This window comes from Euprymna scolopes, chromosome 1 (genome assembly GCF_053919585.1).
Source record: "Euprymna scolopes isolate OS-2025 chromosome 1, ASM5391958v1, whole genome shotgun sequence".
NCBI classification, from domain to species: domain Eukaryota; kingdom Metazoa; phylum Mollusca; class Cephalopoda; order Sepiida; family Sepiolidae; genus Euprymna; species Euprymna scolopes.
In genome coordinates this window covers 108148014-108167669 of record NC_136482.1, presented here as the reverse complement: position 1 = coordinate 108167669, position 19656 = coordinate 108148014, and positions in this window count along the sequence as shown.

The window sequence follows — 19656 nt, the reverse complement described above, 5'->3', positions numbered from 1 at the left end:
TATTTACGAGTAAACAGTAGTAAATTATTTTAAATGTTGGAGTTTTTATCACGTGAACAAACCCATGCGTGAGTTTTGAATCACCCTGTATATAGATCATTAGATAATCATATACTGACATAATAAACTACATTAACATGATTGCATAAATAAATGGACACGTAATACGTTCACATAGATAGATATAAGTAAAGGCGTTAATGTTGAAAATCCGCATTAATTAGAATGAATAGGTTTTTAAATAAAATCACTTGTGTACTTTACTCTCATTTCACACTTGTTGGTATATGCGGAATTTTTTTCTTGGTTTATCTTTTTTTTTCACTATCCCACTTCATGTTATCTTTGTCTTGTTCCTGTATTTCATTGCCTTCTTTCTTTACAACATCATTCGCTGAAAGCAAAAATTTAATTTGATATTCTAATAGTAGCCATTTTGTTTTCTGATTATAAACATGATTTAAAAAAGCAGTTAAAAAATGAAAAGAAATAAACTACAGGACTGAAAATGAATACAAAATAGACATCGAATAACAAAATGGGAATGAGAGAAATAGGCGATAGTCACTCGAGATTAAGAAGAGAAGCTTGGAAATAAACGTGTAATACAAAAAAAAGAACGAATTGATGTTTAGAAAAAGAACGTGTTTACTGTTCATATTTTAGTGTGCAGACGGGGAAAGCACAGTAGACGCGTTTCAATATATAAATCACCCCAAAGAGTCGTCAGGGATACACTAGAAAAAAAACTGTTAAAAATAAGTCTTTCACCATTCACTATGACTACTCAGTTCCTACAGAGACATACCTAGAAAACGGCTCTATTAAAGCAGACATAGTTATACAAGAAAATAAGAAAATAAGAAGATATAGTCGTTCTAGTAAAAGGAATCACTATTGATTCTGGCTTACTCGCTGCTTTAAGGGAACATAAACAATATGTCAAGGTCATATACACCACATGAATAGAATCTCGACTCTTATAAATCTTCCGTTATTCCAGTAAATATATAGTTAACCGAACTTGTAAAATTATTTGTAAACTAACTTGTTAACCAAATGCAAAGGGAGATGCAAATAATTGCTCTTAAAATTATGATTAGAATCCTAAAACCGTCTCTTTAGTGTTTGAAATAAAGAGTGAGTATCTGGTATCACGTAGGATGCAGCTTGCCAAGCAAAATCAAAATAATAAGAAAATTTGAATACAAAAGCATGGATGTTTTTAAAGAGGCTCTGTTAATTTGCGGCTTTAACAATGGAAATTGCTATTTCACTCTTAAGCGTAACAAACCAGCAAACCAACTAGTAACGTATCAAATTTCTCATTTAAATGCGTAGACGTATGTGGCAATGCTTTATAAACTGTAAGCATGAGAGACCTGTTAGTCCAGCATTTTGTATCGAGAGATGTGTGGACTCATGTGGCACAATGAACGAAAACTCCTCTCAAACGAGCTCTCATACTCCGCACATTTTTGATCCTGGTACCAGATATTTTCCTGTATCTTTGATGAGACAAGTAAAATCAAATAATAGCAGATATTATTTAAACTGATGTTTTGAGGAGCGATACTACCGACCAGTGTCTCGATCTACTCCTGATTTTAATTTTACAGTTCATTCCGAAGTCTTGTTCAGGAGAAGGATTCCGTGAGCTTCTCAAGTTTCTCCAAGTTTTCTTAACCGATTCATATCTTTGTCAGACACGTATGGACTGCTTTCACAGCCTTCTAGACATTCATTACCGCTTGGGTTTCTCTTTTACGAATTGCTCCTTTTCACAAAAATTTAACACAGTGGCATATCCGTGTACTTGGCGTCCGGTTGAGCCAGCGATCAATAGGTATCAAAGGGTACCCTAATCTTTATTTTTCCTGGATTGAAATAATTTACTTCTTTCTCACGTTACCATTGGTAATCTCATACAAGCCAATTATGTCAGAAACTCACTCGCTTCTGGCTTGCACAAGCATACCAATGAAACTTTCTTTTATAGCATTGATCTATTTGCTGCGGCTGTGAATTCAGTTTTGGGTATACTAAGTCGAGTTCACACCCCTCCGCCATCCTTGATATATGATGTATGATAATGTTATTTAATATCATTTTGAGTAGTCAGCTCCCTCATGTGTAAAATCAAGTAGAGCAGATATAAAAATGCCAGGTTACTAGCTAACGGGGGACTGTTTAAAGGGCGGCAGTTGAGATCCGATTTTTTTTGTGTAACCGGATGCAAAATGGACAGAATCATAACCTGCATGCTGATATCAGGTTGTTACACAATGAAAAAATTTTAGTGTATGCATGTATTTTGCTCTTGTTTTTTCTCACTATTTTCCCACTCCCTTTCTATCTCTATTAACGAGGGAAGAATTGTAATCTTGCTGCGAGTGTCGTTAAACACGGACGAATAGCAACTTAGGCAGTTATCACAGGCGGATAGTGACAGGTCGAGAAAGGGTCTGGAATTGAATATACTTTATAAATATTAAATTAAAATAATATTAATTTTCATAATAAAATATTTGTTTGCTGCTTTATACAAGCGTTCAAATTCAGCAAGCAGTTCCTGCTATAAAAAAAGACCGATGACGCACTGTCAGAAATGACGTCGATCGAAGGCACGGAGACAAAACTCACAAGCGGACGATAAATCGACCATAGTGATCCATCCTTGATGACACAGTAACGAACGTTCGTAGCAACCCCATTACTCTAAAGATGTGCCCATCATTTTATCGCGTTTAAAACCCGCGAATCTGGTTCCCATGCCAAGACATAACAACAGATCCAGAAACATCAGGATGACAAGTCAAGTAATTCTCCTCGGCAGACGATAGTAGATTACTCCTTTCAAAATAATACGCATGAGTAAAAATGCCTACTCGCCGGGTATTTCAATAGACCTACATACCTATTTTCAGAGAGTTGGAGCACTTCGAAATGACGTTACAACGTAAGCGTGGCAGACTCAATAGATCTTTAAGCGAACATATAAAGTTTATTATACAGACCTGTAGACGTATGTCAAAATGCTATTTCAAACTTAAACGTGACAAACTGATGAACTAATCAGCCAATATGCAAGGCATATTGTACAAATCATTGGGCGCATCTAAAGTTCACATTTAAGCGTTATAAATAAACGAACTGATAACTTACGTACAAAGCCTCTTACACAGACTTGTGGCCGCATCCTAAAATTATTTTAACGCATGCGACCGATGGAAAATTAGGCGACAAACAAGGTCCGTTATACAGATCTTTGGATGTATGTCAAATTTACATTTTAGTATTAAGCGTGATAGATCGACAAACTAACTAGCATGGGTATAAAGCCTATCACACGAACACATGACGGCAACTGAAAACGCTATTAAACATATGAGCGTGATAGATCAACAGATTGAGCAGCAGATTTACAAAGCATACTAAATATATGCGTTGACAATATTCAAAATACTATTTCTAACTTAATTGTAACAGAGAGAATAGCCCAATGATACAAATCAGTAGAGTCATCTGAAAAGTGTATTGTCCCTTCACGCATAAGAAGCAGGTAGACAACTACTAAGATATCTAGATGATTAACCAAAAGTTGACTGATCATCTAATATCGTATTTCGAACAAAGGAGTGACAGACGGACAAACCGACCAGCAGAGGACGGACCCTGTCTTTCATGGAAATGCGAGTTTAAAAATATAATTCCCCACTTACATGTGACAGACTGAATAACAGATTAACACAACCATTGCAGGAATGAATTAATAATGAGCATTATCTATTCACGTAGGTTACTTCCAGTTAAATTTGTTCGAGTAAAGTTTTATCAATGCTTTGTTTATTTGATTTTGTTATACGGGTTTTATGGTAGATCAGCTGATAGAAGAGCCAGAAGGAGTGTCGCTGATTGTGTATGCAAAATATTCGAGAGACTCCTTATCTTCAAGAATGGCTTCATGCAAAAATGCTAACATCATTACAAAAGATAGTTATCTGATGCAAATGCTACGTCGTAGTAATTGTCATTGCCAACATAAATACAGTTTAGAACTTAGTAAAAAATATATTTATTTTACTTATTTTTGTGACCTTTCAGCGTTATAAGTTATATTTAATAATAAAAAGAAGTTTTCAACCTATGTACTTTGCGGAAATTAATGAGGGGGTACAATAATCGGTGTTAGCCATGCTAATTCTGACTAGCAACTAAGTACGTAACCAGGGCGGAAGTTAACGAAGGCTGAAAAGCAAAATCCAATTATTCGGCATTTACTCATTAATGTGATATTTGTGTACCATTCTACTGATTACCTGTTATGTATCTACATCTGTTTATTACTAGTGAAACTAAATTCGAGTGATTCTTGCTTGGCCGACCTGATTCGGCTGTTGGCCTAGGAAGAGATGAGGTAAAATTCGTTAGCACACAAGTAGAAAGCAAACCATAAAAAAGGTTGGATTTGAAGCTAAGTTGTCAGTTCGTGTCATTATCCACCTAACCGCAATCACCGCACTGATTATTATTTTAACTCGTCAGATACATGCGACTTCACTTGTTTCATGTGATATCACCAAAGAAAGTAGTTTGTTGTCTCCGGAATCTGAAGGACAATTTATTCCAGATTTTACGATATTTCCGTTCCGTTCATTTAAGTATCGTAGCAAACATATATACGTTTTTGCAATATTCGTTTACAATTTGGTGATGATTGCTGCTAAGATTTGAGCGGCGATAAGCATCCTTAGATTGCCAGAATTCTCCGTCTTCCCAGTGAATGTCTTGATTGTACTCTGCTTCATCTGCCTTCCCATTAATCTATATCCATAAACATGTAATAAATAACGGATAAAAGTATCATTACAAATTTCAGAAAAAAAAACAACAAAAAAAAACATCCAGGTGCTTAGAAATAGCTCGTAATAAAGATATTATTATCTAAATTGTAATTATTATGTGAATTAAATATTATATAGATCTCTATTGAATCAAAGGTCATGTTTGCTTATTTTTACATGTGAAAGTATTTAAAAGAGTTAATTCTGTTCGAGGGTATTAAGATAATTCCGACCTTTGTGAAAATTTAGCATAAATCTTGGATATCAAATGAAAAATGAAAGTTCATTTAAAACAATTTTAGGGGAATTAATATAGTCACAAGCTCCAGTTTCAAAATCCAAACTGTTCACATTTCATTGAATTTGATCAATCGAATTTACCTGTTCTGGGATAGGTATTTTTTTTTAGTATTGCGTAAGCAATGGAGATAGTTTAATTTTGTGCCCGAGTAAAATAACAAATAGTGCTAAATAGTAGTGCAGATAATAATGTTTTTAAACATTTCTTAGAGATGATTTTAGGTGCGCATTGGTAATCGCTTGAGTCGACATCTGCGTTTAGCTGTGATTAACTGTATGATACTATACTTGTAATGAATCATGTAAAATTACTTATAGAGATGAGAAGTAAACTAATGGTGAGATCAACTATTTAGAAGCTACTCCTATTTAAGGCAGCTTGGTTATCATGTAGATAAGGTGAATAGAGTAAAGACTGAAATGATCACAGTTGTTATGCTTTATAATCCGAACTGCTTTAGTAGTAAACATATTATGGCGCGAAAACTTTTATTCGGGACCCTCGAAAGCAGAACAATGACCACAGTCTTCGTTTTGATACACGAGGGTCGTTCTAAATGTGATGACTCTTATTTTTTTATTCCGGAATAACAACTTATATATTATTTAATAGATTTTTTATTATTGAGATCAGTATTATTTATTAATTTTAGCCTCATTTTTTAAAAAATTGTTTTTGATTTTTTTTTTGTTTTTGTTTCACGAGGTTTCGGCCAACTATTCCTCCGACCTCCGTCGGGTTAAATAATATATATTATTCGGTACGGACCTGATCATGGAAGATCAGAAAATAAATAAACTTGAATTTATAAGATCCGCCTCCAAAAAGAATCAACCTTGATCATCTCTCAGGGCCCGTTGCGCAGTGGATAGAGACGTTGAATCTCTAAAGTTCCAGGCGAGAATTGTCCGAAGCTAGCGATTTCAATCTTACCAAAAAGCCGACCAGGGGCTTATTTTGCCAAAATATCTGGTGAGACAACAACAACTACGGAAGACAGTACTTGTTGTGGATGTAATTTGGAGATTCGGAGTTTCTATCCCGTCGCGGTTACCACCGGTAAATAACAACTTTTAAAAAGATGAAGATAATAGTACGCAATAAATTAAATAAACTTGGGGTTGTAAATTTCTTTCTTATAATGCTTGAACATTCAGGGCCAGTAAATTGTATCTCTTTTGTAAATATTGATGGCGTGAGACTTTAAACAAGCAACCCCTATAATTGGCGTGAATATGAGTTTTCGTATTTCTATTTTTCAAACGTGCATCAGGAATGGTGATCAATATATCTCAATATATAACATTTTGATTGCAGAAATTTCTTAATGGGGTAAATGTACCGTAGGGTTGCAACAACAGATGCCACATACAAATTAACACATATACCCTGATTGTCACTATCTTATATAGCTTACGCCCACCATTTCTGCCACATTTATTCATGATAATTAAATGCTACATTACATCCGATGAGAAATACCATCACAATCGCCACATCTATGAGGAAGAATTTACTATTTTCCCCTTCCAATATTTAATGCTCCCACTACTAATAGTGGAGACCAGGTCAAATTATATATTTTCCTATGATATTGTGCTTGCGCCGCCATTATTACATACATACATATACCGATCTAAAAATAATAAATTCTCCCTTCTCAAATTCCGCCCATTTTGATTGACTGATACTTGATTATTCACATATTCCGGAATCGACTCCTACAATAAATAAACGAACGCTCCAGAAATCATACAATATATGGTCGCTCTCTACAGAGGAAAATCCTGCTACAAAGACTAAATTAAACATATAAACCGATTGTCGTCGCTTTTTACATATTACAATCGTGCGATACAAAAACAACATTAAACATATTATAAACACACATAATTAAATATACTAACAGATTGGCGTTGCTCTATACAAAAGACAATAGGTGTTTTTTTGTGTGTACATTTATGCATTAGCTCCACCTCCAAACTTTTCTTATTGTTGACACAATTGATAGGTTTTCGACTATGCTGATTACGAACAACTCATTAAAATTCTTCAGAGACAAATACTGTTCGATGATTGAGGATGTCTATTCCGAACGTTGTTATTAACATCAGGCGGTAGGGGTTGTGTATTCTTAAAGCCGTTCTTAACATGGGGAAGTTGCGGTGTATCTATTCCGAAAGCCGTTCTTAACATGAGAAGGTCTGGGATAGGTAATGGACAACAACCGCGCTTTAATACTAATGATTAACAGGTCCTGCTAGTAGAAATATAGATTCTAGATCACAAAATATCAGTCGTTTTTATAGCATTACTACGATCTTCGAATTTACCCAACTTTTGCGGTTAAATATAGGAGGCGTTACAGTAGTCGTATGAAAATACACGCCGCAGACATCTATGTTCAGCTGTCGTTTATCGCATTCACAACACATACGAAATGTCTTGTGCCCTACAAAAAAGGAAGACAGGCTGTTACTTTACGCGTGATACGTCATCATCACATGACAATTTCTCCCCTCTCTTTCCCCGTGTGGATGCTGGTTACTACGTAGAAAAATAACTACTGGAGCACAAAAGATCACCATTTTTGTGATACGAGTAATGTCTTCATATCTTTTAAACTTTTCAGTTAAACAAATAGAAGACTAAACTTTTGGAATGACCGTCGTATGTAACTTATAATTCATCCTTATTATTTTTATGATTTACTATTGAATAGCTTAGTGCGGCTATGGAACCATTTCATAAATTTTAACCGATATCGGATTCATTCCCGGTATTTCTATCAAGTCATGTCATGAAACTGAACGAGGGTGATGCGTAAAATTTACGGTCCCAGTTAGAGTATTTGGTTCCTTGTTGATAATATTATATAATAACAACGGCTCCTGGTATATTTTGTGTAGTCGAACGCCAGCTCAGTTTTCTACTCTATTAATCTCAACGGTAAATGTTTACAACGACATTATTTCAGCTATTATTATCCTTTATTTTCTTACTTGGCCAGCGAAACATAATGAAATGTAAGTGAATATAAGCATCATTAATGCACTCCAAACTTCACCGCAAATATTGTTGTAGAACATGCCAAACAGGCATTCACTTTACATTCACATCATCCCTACTAAAATTACTTGTGCCCCCACAAAAAAGGAAGACAGGCTGTCACTTTACGCGTGATACGTTATCATCACATGACAATTTTCTCCCCTCCCTTTCCCCGTGTGGAAATTCACACCAGATTAACAAGACACTTAAAAACTTACATTTTTTGTATCAGAATCGTCTAAAAATATCTAATGCTTTCGGTTATTGTTTTACTTGTAGCATTGGACAAATAATTAAACTTGTGAGCACCAAAAGGGAGTAAAATGTTAAAATAAAATTGTCAATAATATTTCATTGGTTGTTGATACAAGGGAGATAATCTTGATAAAAAAACAACGGTCAAAATCAAAAAGGAGATTAAACCATGATGTAGATATGATAAAACAACAATTGCCAAACATACATTAATGTTGAGGTTTTTTTTTTAAATTTCCTATTCAAGTGCAGACTTTACTGAACATTGAGTGGAAATTCAATGTGCGAAAACAATCCATGGAACACACTAAGTCAAGCTAGAGATCGAGATATATATTGTTTCATTAAAACGTTCAGATTCGTGAGAATATTTATGAAGTCGTCACCATCTGTCATTATGACTATGACTACCAATATTGGACGTCATATCCTTTAGTCATGCCCGCTTCTAGCAACATATCAATAAAAAGTCCATGCAGTAGTTATCGATCAGTGTTATTAGCGAATGCCTTTCATGTATTCCTGACATTAAATCTCTAATCTTGAATCCATTTCTCCGTTTCAAAAGCAATCCTCAGACGAAAAGTCCATCTTCTTATAATTTGAATCGGATTCAGAAAACTAATTATGAATGCAAACCTGACAAAAACCTTCTGTAAATCGTTAGCGGATAACAATAAAATATTACACCACCTAGTCTGATGTAAATAATCCAATATTTTAGTATGAAAGACCTCGTAAATTTCAATATTACACAAGACAGCGTAAATGAATGTGAAAATGGCTTTTGTCTACATGTTCCGAATTAGTGCAGAACAAAAGTTGTCGGGACGGCTCAGTTAAATTTTACAAAAGGAAGATATCGTAGAATAAGATAATATATAAAAGATAAAAATATAGTTGATGTGTTTTGTTTGAGAAATTTATGTACAATACTTTATGAAAATGAGAAGAATCTCATTCTTTTTTAATATGGCAAAGCGAATCAGCATTCAATGATAAAGATCGATGCCTCCCTCCTGTCTCAAGAGACAATTGGTATCTCCTGTGCGTGTAATTGTGAAGCAATGATTGAACAATCCCAAACCACAAATCTGACTGATCGACATTGCTTGGATCCAGTGGTAAGGAGAGACATAAGACAGATTGGAAGCAATGCCGAGTTAAGCGGAGCACATGCAGCACCTGGAATTCCCAAGTGGCCACCAATTTTAATACTGACGAGGCTCGAAATTGCTTAACGTCAGTTAAGTTGGCTCAAACCGATGTGCCAACGTGATTTATGTTGAGGATATATGCACTTTAAATATCATATGCGCCGTTTTATCACCAGGACAAAGAGTTACTTCAATACCTAATGACGCTGAGAAAGAATTATTTTACCTTATAACGTAATTTTTGCAAGCATTAAATTAATAACACATCTTTTATGAATTTTCGGGTGCATTCAAGAATATCAGGTTACCTTGTTTAATGCATACAATATTGACTATAGTACATACATCATGAATTTTCTAATTTTTTTCTTGTGCAAAACTTCCTAAAATAATACGATTATATATTCTACTCCCTTCGGATATAAAAAGACAAAAAACAAACGTATAGTTGGCTAACATAAATGTTTTTTTCTCAATTGTGACTTCTTATCATACATTTCTGGAAAAAAAAACTAAATTGAAAGGGTGCTAAAGGTCCAAATACCATATATCTTAGTGTTCAATTCAATCGGCTAATTATTTACATTGTAGTTTAGTAGAGATTTTTCGCACAGAAATTTACAAGGTCACTACAGACATCATGCATTTATGTGAAATACAGTTTTTTAGTTATTCATTGAATGAGTCTCATTGCAGTTTATATTTTCATCGATTGAGCTAGCGGGCGCTGCCATTGTATTCCGTAAGCAATCACAAAAATCTACAATTTCTTTGTTCTTTAGCTTCTCTATGATTATATCTCTTTGGAGTGTCATTGCTTCAAAACAGAGTTGTCACTTAAGTAAGGACTTTTTTCTAGAAATTATATAACTGTCTCCATAGACTTTTCTGCATCATTCCATGATATTGCTTAATCAGAGTGTTCTTGGTTATTAACATTATGCCAAGAGAATGGGGGGGTTGTCGCTATTTTAATCAACATTACTGCCTTCAGGGTATTGATCAGTAGTTTCCTCATCTTCTTGCACCCACATTTCAACATAATTTGCATTAAGTGATTCAAGAAAAACCTGGTTGGTCGGTAACCGTTTAGTTTCAAGAATTTTTTCTAGACTAGGTGTATTATCTGATTCTTTCAGTTCAGAACACTTTGGCGCTGGGCATGATTTACCTCATGCTTTTTTTAATGTGCTTGCTCGAATTTTATCCATGCACTTGAGAGAGAAAATATGGCATCTTTGAGAGTAAAATGGCGCTGGAATTCGCTTATACCCACGGTACTATTTATCATATTCATCATGAAATCATTTCTGTAGGAATATTTTAAGTTCCAAATAATCCCTTGATCCATAGGTTGGATGAGAGAAGACACATAAGGTGGTAAGTAGCACACAAAAATATCCCCGCAAGATGACCCTAGTTCTGACTCAGGAGGATGTGCTCTACAATTGTCCAACAGAAGCAAGCACTTTGAATCAGGTTTATCTAATTCAAGAAAACGCTTCTGGAAATCTGGCACAAATTCTTGCAAAAAACATCTTTTTGTTGATTCATCCCTCCATTTCGTGAAGAATAATATGATACTGGCAAAGGCGAAACTCTTTAAATGCTCGGGGACACTTTGCTTGGCCGATGACAAGAAGCTTAAATTTAGGAGTTCCAGAAGCATTAGCGCATACAATCACTGTTAGTGTTTCTTTATTTAATTTGAATCATTTTATTTTCTGTACCTCGGATCCGGCTAAAGTTTTTTCTAGGTAAGCACTTCCAATTCACGCCACTTTCTTCAGCGTTGTAAATATTCTCTGGTGTTAAACCATAATCGACAATTATCGTCTTGAATTTGTCACAATAATTTGATGATGCGTGTATATCAGCAGACCGTTGTTCGCCTGACATTGTTAATTGTCTTATACCATATCTACTCTTAAAACCCCTAAGCCAGATTTCATTGAATGTCATATCTTCTGCGATATTCAACTCTTCCTTAAGAGATTTTTGCTTTGGCAATGAACATGGGGCAATATATTGCTAAACCTTCATTTCGTTTTGCTACAAACCACTCATGCAATATTCGATCGAATTCAACTTACTTTGGTCTGCGAAGAGCCCTTCTTTTAACATGTCTTTTATTTGGAGAGAAAGGAGCAGCCTTCAATATTTCCTCCTTTTTCTTTTTGATGTAAAACAGTGTACTTCTTCCAATATTATAATCTCTCAATATAACGCTATTTTCAACTCCAGCCTCTAATTTTTCTATAATTTGACGTTTTTCAAGTAAAGTCAGTGTCACTTATTTTCTTTTAGAGTTGCAAGCCATTGTGATGGGTTACACTATTTTAAATATAGCAATCTGAAAAAAAATACAGTTAGTGTAAATTAATTATCAATAGCTAATCTACATTAATTACATAGTACCAATATTAACATTTCTGCGCAATATCTGATTAAACCATGTAAATATTTTTACTGCAACTCCGCATCAAATATGCTCATACAATTTTAATGACGAGACAGTTCAAGTTTAGAGAAAGTCCAGGTTTAGAAGAAGTCCAAATGAGAGGAAGCCCAAATGAAAGGAAGTCCAAGTTCAAATTAAAGGAGTTTTACTGTATATATATAGGCCATGTAATATGCTACTGGTACCATGTAACCCAATACTACCTGCCTCATGGTCGGGTCACTGGCGACTAAACTGGTTGCCACACCAGACTTGTTTGGTGAGGAGGATGGCTAATTTCCCTGAAGGATTAAAAACAAGACCTTCCAAAGGGCGAAAACCCTTTTTCGGGGGTCAACGGTCAACTAGCACTGTGTTTGTTTGTGTGTACGTATGTGTGTGTTGGAGTGGAGAGGGCTCCCGTAAGACGGGGTGAAGGCAACCTTTCTAGGAGAACAAAATTCTGATTAAAAAAACCATAAATCGGGAGACCAGTACCCGGATTAAGCTGGTCTGCAGTTTAACTTGTTACTGGCTATCTTGCCTTTGTTTGTTGCTGGATCTCAACATTTTGAACCGTGGAAGAGAGAGATTAGCTATCGTACAAAGCTAAGTCTCTGTAACGTCATCTTTGTATAGATACTCCCTCAGCCATTTGCCTATTAAAATGTCCTGTGGCGACGGAAGTCATTTTTGGGCTCATAGACTTTTAGTGTCTGAGGGAGTGGAATTCGTCTGACAAGACGTTACAATCATCATATATATGTACCTGTATAGTAAGTTATAAAATATAGATATTCCACTTTTAATTCTCGTTATAATTTGTCAGGCTTATTACCATATATATTTTCATTACTTACCACCTAGCTCTATCTATGTATTGTGCACTGTTGAAGTAAATAGTGAAAATGTACGGATAAAATTAATTCTTCGTATATCAATTTGTGATATTAAATGAAGTAGTCATATATATATATATATATATATATATATATATATATATATATATATATATATATATATATATATATTATTTCCATGTGCTAGACTATTTACAGTGTACATTCTAGAACATTTTTGACGAATGCGGGAACTATACATAAACATAATTCACCGTAATACTAAAAAGTACACAATCAACTAATAAGAGACCATAAAAATAAATAATTAATAACCCTTTATTTTGCAAACAAATATGCAAATGAAATAACCGCATGAGGTGTTCCAAATTAGAATTTAATCTCGATTACCTATCATGTAAATAAAAGAAAAATGTAATATGCTGCTCTTGGTACGTTACGACTTCAATGACAAGGTTGTGTAAGGTTCTCTGATCAGTACTATCGTGAAATAACGCAGTTCGACGGGACAAGAAAAAATTGACCGTATAACAGGATATATATATATATATATATATATATATATATATATATATATATATATATATGTGTGTGTGTGTGTCTGTGTGTCTGTGTCTGTGTCTGTGTGTCTGTGTGAGAGAGTATGTGTGTATATGTGTATATATTTATATATACATCAATTAATTCATCGTGCAATAAATTTAATGAACACAAAATAAAACATATAATGCAATGCCCTAATGTGAAAAATAAAGGGGGCAAACGAAGGAAGTTCGTAAGTCAACAATGTCTCAACGGATCAAAACTAATCAGAGCCAAAGAATGAATTTCCCATATTAACCAACGTTTCTTTTCTTCTTTTTAAAACAAAACATATACTGCGATGTGTCAAAACAATGAATTAAAACAAAACGGACCAAGAGAAGGAAGTGCGTGACTTTACCAATGTCAGTCTTTTTTTTTTTAAATAAAACATAAAATGCAATGCCTCAACGAGTTAAAATAAAACGAAACAAAATAAGGAAGTTTACAAGCAAACCAAGTATCTCTTTTTCTACTTTTTATATTAAATATGATAATATATAGAAACATAAAGACAGCTGTCTGGAGATTTCAGTTCGGCTATTCATGGGAGTGGACAGGATTGCGATAAGATTGAGAGGATTATAAATCACAGACTACTTATCTTTAGGAAAAAATATAATCCCTATACGATGAACAATGTAACCAAGAAAAATCATCGTTCAATTTAAATCCTTCCTAAATTTTAGTATTTCTTTGATATTTACGGCAACGTGCCCGCTCGCTGATTGCTGTAAGCATAATTCTTTGAGGTTTATGCCCTATTTTTACTGCGTCGATACACACACAGGAATGTGATCTCTTTATCCCGTGAAGTTATCTCCAAATTGAGTCAATTAGGAAGCGTAGAGAATTTAACAGTTTCTCTACTACGGATTCCGTCATTCCGGGTCTGCCCATTTCGAAGGTTGATTTCAGAATCATTTTTTTCCACATGCAGTTTTATTTTGTGCGTACACTTTCTTTCAAATCCCTTGATTCTTCATTTTATGAAATAATAACGAATATGAGGAGGATGAGGGAATGAATAAATGTGTGACCTTACGAGGAAGGTGGGGGGCTGTTTGTCTGAGCAATTTTCTGTTAGAAACTCGTTTATCTCTTCTTTTCACCGGTCGAATAACACGTCGAATATTTATCATGACACATTTTAACTGACTCTGGTAACGGTATTACCACTTAATCGCGATCGCAAGTAACAGTATATTTTAAAGTCCATTTTAATAATTTGAAACAGAAAAGGCAGGCTTTTAATACTAATGTCACGGCGAGAAAGAACTCAACTGTATGTATAATGATAATAATTTCCTTCTTCTATCCCTCAAAAAATAGAGCATAATGCTTGATTAATTTATTTATTGTGAACTATTATCCTCATCTGTTTTAGTTGTTGTTTCACGACGTTTCGGCCAACTATTCCTCTGCTCTTCCTTAGGTGGAAATCTCGTAACTGCATTTTCAGCGTAGTTGTTGTCGTCTCACCACATTTTGGCCAAGTAAACTTCTGACAGGTTTTGGATGGGATTGAGGCCGCTATCTTCAGACAATGTTCACCTGGAACCGTAGAGATTAAACATGTCTATCTACTGCGCCAGGGACTCCGAAGTGCAATCATGGTTGGAGTTTTATGTCGAATACATCCACATTTTGGCCAGAGGTTTACTGGGCCAAAACGTGGTAAGACGACAACAATTCGCGAATGCAGTAATTGCTAAGAATGCAGTTAGGGAATTCGCAGTTCTTATCCCGTTGCGATTACCACCTGACAAAGGCTAGAGGAATTGTTGGCAGAACCATCGGGAAACAACAACTATGAAAGATGAGGATAATAATCCTCAATAAATAAATTCGTAAATAATACTCATCTTAGTAATGAATTCCAAGTAAATCTATATAATTATAAACCCCAAATGATCTTGTAACGATGTATGTAACCCACTTTCCGGTGTACGACATACGGTTGCGCATACGCATAAACTACGCACTGAAATATTAACGTTATTATTTCGAAATCATTATTTAACATAGGAAGAGTGAGGGTAAAAATAACTTAAGCGTAATACAAAAATGAACGATGTAAAAAAAGTAGACAGTATTAACAATTGTTTATTTGGATAATTTAAACACGAAAAAAAACAAACAAAAGAACAATTGGGACGCTGAAATAGTATCGTTATTATTTCGAAATTATTATTTAACATGGGAAGAGTGGAGTTTAAAATAAACAAAAAACAAAGGAACAATCGGGACGCTGAAATATTAACCTTATTTCGAATTTATTATTAAACAGGGGGAGAGTGCGGCTTAAAATAACTTAAACATAATACAGAAATGAACGATGTAAAAAAAAGCAGATACATCAAAATTTGTATTTTACTATAATAAGTATTATGCTATCTGTTGAGTGTACATTTACTTATAAGTATGGTCAAACACTTATAATTCAGTAACTGTAATTTTCTTTTCAAAAATAATCAATTATAATCAGTTTTTGTTATATATATATATATATATATATATATATATATATATATATATATGAAACTAAACTAAAAAAATCGCGCATTCACTCGTGGTCTTACAATTAAGATGGCGCCTCACTCCCTCTTTAACACGGTAAGTATGGGAAAAGGTGTTATAAATAAAAAAACTAGGAAAAATACTATTAAAATCCCGCCGAATATATGTCAAGCTATGTCACGGTAACATATATTGAGCGAGTTTTTAACAGTATTTTATCCAGTTTTTTTTATTTATAACACCTTTTTCCAAACTTACCGTGTTAAAAAAGGAGTCAGAGGCCATCTTGAATTTTCCAATACATCGGTAAACACTGTATGATTTTCGAGCTGAATAAACATGTTACATTAAATAAAAATACGAAACATATATCCAGTTTGGTAGAAAAGTAACTTATCTTGCCTTTGATAACATTTATTTGTTATATATTTGTTTTTTGACAACGTTTTCGAATCTATGTGTACCCTAATACAAACCCATTAAAAATATTGTTTTTGATTTTGAAAAAACATTGTGGTTCATTTGTATTTAAACATATTGTGGTTCATTTTGATTAAAAAATATTCATTTTGATTAAAAAAAAATATTGTCCATTTCGATTAAAAAACATTCATTTTGATTTAAAAAAATTCATTTTGATTCCAAAATAGTTTAATTTTAATATTTGTTTATTGTCTTAACTCATATCAAATGTTTTACTTGTGTTCTGCTTCAAATATTCATAATTTTCATTTAATTATATTAAATAAACATCAGGTTTACTACAAATCAAATCGTGTTCTTTCACTTTTTTAAAATGTAATTTATAAGTAATTAAAGAACGCATTCTAATCTTTAAAATCTATAATACAACGAAATATTCAATTGCTTATAATACTTAAACAAACAACTTGTGTTTATTATTATTTTTTTATTATTAATATTAGATGAGTCTCAGTATAAATCATCGTGTTCTTTATTTCAATCCTAATTTTGAAGTTTTGTAACGCTGTCTGTAAAAATTACTGTTCATTATTGACAGTCTAAGAGTTCCACATATCTTGCTTGTTGGGACCTCGGCGATGACGTCATTTTTTCAGCTGGCCGGCCATCTTTATAACGAAGGCCACGCCACCATCTCCCCACCAAAAGGGGAAGCCTGGCATTTTATCACCCGAAAGGGGGGAGCTTGGCAGTTTTTCCCCCCAAAGGAGGGAGCCGGTGTCCCCCCAAGGGTGGGGGGGCGAAGAGGCCAGGAGGAGGTGACTTTTTTCTTTGGGGGGGGGAGAAGCCTCCAGGCACCCTCCTCTCTGAAGGTGGGGTTGGGGATTATCTCTTCCTGAAGGGGGCAGGCCGGCACCAAGCATGTAAAACCAGAGGGGTGATTTTTTGTTACCCCTCGGAGTGGGAAGGGGGCCGATCATCCAGGCAACGCCGGATAACCCCTGCTAGTATATATATATATATATATATATATATATATATATATATATATATATATGTATATATGTATGCGAATACATATATATATTTGTTTTAAAAAATTGCCTACCAAACTCCTTTGTCAGTTTTTGGTCTACAAATCTGAAACTTAATATAGAGGGTATTCGAACTCATGGGAAAGTTTATATCTTGGCTTTAGCCGGGAAAATCGGTGTAAAAGTGTGAAAATTAAAAAAAATATTGGAATTTTCCAGGTAAAGGTCGAATGATGGCGTTACAAAGATGCAATTAAATATTAGTTAATGTCTAGCATTGCAGCAAACATGTCTTCATAACTTAGGTTTTTACATCAAAGGGAAAAATTTAATCGTAAACTAAACGTTTTGGTTTCGATTCTTCCTGGTAGCGCAAGAGTCCTTTTTAAATTTTTAAATTTATATATCGAATTTTATATAATATAATTAAAAATGCGAATTCTGCATTAATAACAAGATCATATTAAAGCGTATTTTATGACCGGCCAACGCGTATTTCATGACCGGCCAATGTAGGGCAGCCTGCTATTATAATAATATGCTGAGGCGTTTCATATTCGTCTGTACGTTATTACCTTTCACACATTACAATTGGGAACACTCTCATTAAATCGTGATTATTTATTAATTGAATGCCGCTAAGGAAAGAATCGCAACTTTACGCATTTACAAATGAATTGTTTCAAAATCAAATTATATCGTCTCGTCGACTTGTACCAGGATTTCAAATGAATACACTGTTTTATGGAAATCGTTTTAGACTAAGGCCCGGACAACTTAATGCAAGGAAGTAACAAAAAACAAAAACACAAAAAAAAACAAACAAAAAAAAACGAAAGACGATTATTGCAAAAAAAAACACACAAAAAAAAACAAGAGATATGAATAGAATTTAGATTTGTAAAGTTAAAGTTATAGGTTGGAACGAAACATCTAAGAGGAATAGAGTTTCAAAATCATTGCCTTGATTGTTACAGTCTTTTCGGATATAACACGTGTATTTTCTGAGATTTTTATAAACATAAAGGTGTTATTTCTTTTTATTCCTTTTGTTACAAATAAATATTTTAATACAATATCTTACTGTACTGTTAATATATTACAGGGTGTCTGTATAGTAACTTGTAAGACTGTATAGTAACTTTACGGACACCCTGTATATGATAGAATTTTAAACCTGCATAGCCAATAATAAACTGTTGCTTATTTTGTCAGTGACTACCTTCATAATAAATGATATAGAGAAAAACAAGGAGACTGTTAGGTCTAGCGACGATAATGGGAATAAAAACAGAAGCAAAACAGGGAGGCACTAAACGAACTCAGCGAAATGTGTCAGAAAAAGATGCAGTAAATATTTGTCCACTTGATCTGATGAGATCAGTTGGTGATAGTTTTGATAATGGTATTATTATTTCCCGCGTGTATAACAACTTCAAAAGGTAAAGATGAAGAAAGTGTAAGTGTTGGTTTCGCTTTCTGAAGTTAGTAGAAGAACAGGATGATAGCATTCGACAGGTTCGCTTTTGAGACAAAGAAACAAAAATGAATATAGCGTAGAGCGATAAAATTGTCACCCTAAAGAAAACAATACCGCAGCTTAATTTTAAAACTTTTATTGTAACAATCAATTAAGGTACCTTGATTATGTAGTAGATCTGAAATCTACGTAATGTAGTCGCCTGTAGCCTCAACCACCGCCCTGATGCGGTTTCAGAACATGGAGCATGCTTTTTCCACAATCGTCTACGGGGGCTCGAGGAATTCTGGGCGAACAGTGGCGATCAGACTGGATATAGTGTTATGGGATAATGGTTCTTTTGTCATAAGCTGGATCGGTAGAAAGCATGAGTTGTATAGCGGTGCATCGCTCTATTTTATTCGTTGAACATTGTGTCACTTTCAGACATCATAGAAGGCTCCTATCTGTCTTGAATTTTTGTATACCACTGGCCAACAAGTAGATCGTCCGCATCAACAAAGGAAAATTGGTTTTCATCAAACGCAAATGGAATCATGCTGTCTTTTCTAAGGCGACAATTTTATCGTTCCAATCGGATTAATTAAAAAGAAAAAGATAAATAATTAGCAATAAAGTACACGCAAAAATGCCGAAGCAATATACTTTATGCTCGACCTATCTCTTATTAAAACATCTACGTATAGTCTCTCTAAATATTCGTGTTTTT